The sequence below is a fragment of the Otolemur garnettii genome, unplaced genomic scaffold (assembly GCF_000181295.1).
Source record: "Otolemur garnettii isolate 467f Iridium unplaced genomic scaffold, OtoGar3 scaffold00389, whole genome shotgun sequence".
In the NCBI taxonomy this organism is placed as follows: Eukaryota; Metazoa; Chordata; class Mammalia; order Primates; family Galagidae; genus Otolemur; species Otolemur garnettii.
Window position 1 is genome coordinate 6,456 of NW_003852784.1, and position 3,425 is coordinate 9,880.

Sequence of the window (3,425 nt, forward strand, 5' to 3'; positions counted from 1 at the left end):
TTGGTTGCAGCTGTCATTGTTGTTTGGCAGGCTGGGCTGGATTGGAACCCGCCACCTTAGGTGTATGTGGCTGGTGCCTTAGCCACTTGGGACACAGGCACCAAGCCAAGTTATGAACTTTTGATGCATTTATTTGTTACTTTATTTAATTTTTTGGAAGGACGAGGCAGGAGAATCACTAGAGCTCAGAAGTTGGAGGTTGGTGACCTGTCATCACACTGCTGCACTTAAGCAATGGTGACATGTGAGGAGCGGGCTGTGGTCAGCAGGGCCCCCAAAGCCTGGGTAATGCTCAGGGAATGACCCCCAAACCACTTTCCCCCTTTAACAACATTGTTTTCAACTGACAAAAGTCACGTAGCCCGTGCCTACTTTCCTCGTTATCGGCCAGCACACAGTTTTTCCTCCTTAAGGTTGATCTCTACCCCATGTGTTAACATTTATGCAACCTTGTTAAGACACTGTATAAAGAAAGCTGTTTCCACATTTCTGCGGTGGGCTGCAGTCATCAGCCACGTCAGCCCTCCCGACAGCAGCCTGGCTCTCATCTACTGTCTTTCTTCACCTCTCCATCTTTCACGGCTTTGTATTTCTTCATTTCCCACCTTTCCACTGGGGTCAACCCTCCGTCCTCATGCTAGGTTGTGAGAGGTCCCTTTCTCCTGCCCGTATGCGACAGTGACAGGGGAAGGTCCCATTTCACAAGACAAAATGAAAGAAAAAGAGGAAAGAAGGAAGAAAGGAAAAGAAAAGGATCACCCTGCCATGCCAGGTTCCTAAATAATAATATGGCCTTAGTCTGGTTTTATTAGTGCTTTTTGGGGGGAGATTCATTGATAATTTTGAATATCACAAATTATATTTTTGAATAATTTCTGTAAGTTTTCAGGTATCAGTTGTTGATTTACTTTAGCGCTACATTTCAATGTTTTCTCTCTCCTCTCTTCTCAGACTGAATCATTCTACAGGTCTCAGAGGATCTATTGTTTTTTCTCATTTTTCTCCACTTTCTGCTTTACATTACCAGATAATTTTTTCCCTTATTTTTTTTTTGAGACAGTCTTGCTTAGCTGCCCTTGGTAGAGTGCCCTTGTGGTGTCACAGCTCACAGCAACTCTTGGGCTTAAGCAATTTTCTTGCCTCAGTTTCCAAAGTAGTTGGGACTGCAGGTGCTGCCACAACACCCAGCTATTTTTACAGATGAGGTTTCACTTTTTCTCAGGCTGGTCTTGACCCTCTGAACTCAGGTAAACTACCCATCTCAGTCTCCAAGAATGCTAGGTGATACATTGCACCAGCTAGATAATTTCTATTACTTTTCCTTCAGTTTATAATATATAAAACAATTATCTATGATTTTATAAGACATGCAATTATTTCATCAAGTTTTTTTTTTTTGAAACAGTCTTATTATGTCATCCTCAGTGGAGTGATGTAGCATCACAGCTCACAGCAACCTCAAACTCTAGGGCTTAAGTGATTCTCTTGCCTCAGACTCCCAAGTAGCTGGGCCTACAGGCACCTGCCACAACACCTGGTTATTTTTTGTTGTAGTTGTCATTGTTGATCGGCAGGCCAGGGCTGGGTTTGAACCAGCCAGCCCTGGTGTATGTGGCCATCACCCTAGCCGCTGAGATATAAGTACCAAGCCTTCATCCAGATTTTATTATTTTCTATGATTGAGGTAGTATCACCAATGAGATACTTCTATGAGTATCTTCAACAAGATCCTGCACCACTACTGAAGACCAGAATCTCAGTTCTGTCAGCTTTCTTGATTTTATATAAATGAAATTATATACGACATACTTTTACTTCTAATTTCTATTACACAACAATATACTTGTGCTACTTTTCTATGCTATTGTAGAAAGCTAATCTCCATACCAATTAAAGAACCTCTTTGTTTCCACCCCTCTAGCTAGTGGTATCCTCTATGGTATTTTGCATTTTGATGAATTGAACTACTTTAATATCTCATATGAATGGAATTGTACAGTAAAGCAAAGAAATCATGAGGAAGAATGATATACAATGTATAACATATTTTTTAAATTAAATAAAAATTCTAACAGAGAATAGTAATACACAGTGATTAAACAAATATAGATAAGACATTGGAAGCACACATTGAATTTATGACAATTGTGCCTCAAGTATCAGAGCAGTGCGGCCCTCACCTCCCTCACAGGATTGATGCACAGTGGAGCTGGGAGCCCAGCTTGGCTGTCTGACTCCCAGAGCCCACACTGAGCCCAAATTTCAATGAGTCCTGATGCACACTGCTTTTGCCTCCTAGGCACTGAATCGGTCCTGAGATTTCACATGGCCTGTTTTCCTGGGATTTGAGGATGTTGCTGGAAACTGAAGTAGGGGCTTCAGCTTGCACCATATATGGTAGTAACAGGGCAGAGAGGCAGCTGGGAGGCTACCAGGAGCCACACTGCAGGTCCTCTTCCTATTGCCTGCCCAGCATCTGGAGACCGGATGTCCCAGGTATTACCATGCAACAAGGCCTGATGCTGGCCTGGGATCCATAGCCACAGGCTCTTTGCACATGTGAACAGGACTCTCTTCTCTGTGTTGTCTCCTAATCCACTAGGCTGTCCCCTATTGTTCTGACTGAGCTACTTCAAGGACTAGAAGTAGACCCAAAATTCCTCTTCTGGATAAAGATAATTGTCTGCAGCACCCTGAAGTAACTGAATCTTCTGCAGAATTTTGATCTCTTGGAGACAGACACAAGGACAAGATGCTGACAAATTCTTCATTGGAGATGATGAACAGGGCCTGTGGGAGAGGAAGGTAGCAAAAACTGGATTCTGGGGTCTTTCTCTTAAGGGTCCATTCTACCCTCCAATTCCAGTGCAGTCCAACAAGTTCCCAGAGGTGGATATAAACAGCTTCTTCTCTAGAAATTAGTGCTTGATTAAGTACCTATCTGCACCTTCTATTATAATGAGTCTCCTGTTCCATGTGTCAAACCCTTCAAAGAAATCTAACATACAGAGGATGTGGGCAAGGCATATCCACCTTCCTGGGATATCTCTGATTTCCACATCCCCATGGTCCCCCCAGAGTGAAAGTCCCAGCTGCTACCCTCTTTCTCATAATGTTGAACACATTTCTCTGGAAGGCAGACAATGTCCATCAGAGAGGCTCCCTACCCCATGATTAGCCCTACCCATGTTGCACTACTGCCGGGAACAGTGGGGCAGGGGATGGGCACAAAACAACACTCATACCTGCATGGTACTGTCAGGAGAGGAGGTGGCATGGCAGCTGAGGCTCAGGGACCTTCTATTAGAACTCTCTACTGGCTCAGTGCCTGTGGCTCAAGTGGGTAAGGTGCCAGTTACATACACCTAAAGGTGGTGGGTTCGAATCCAGCCAGGTCCCACTAAAGAACGATGATGGCTGCAACC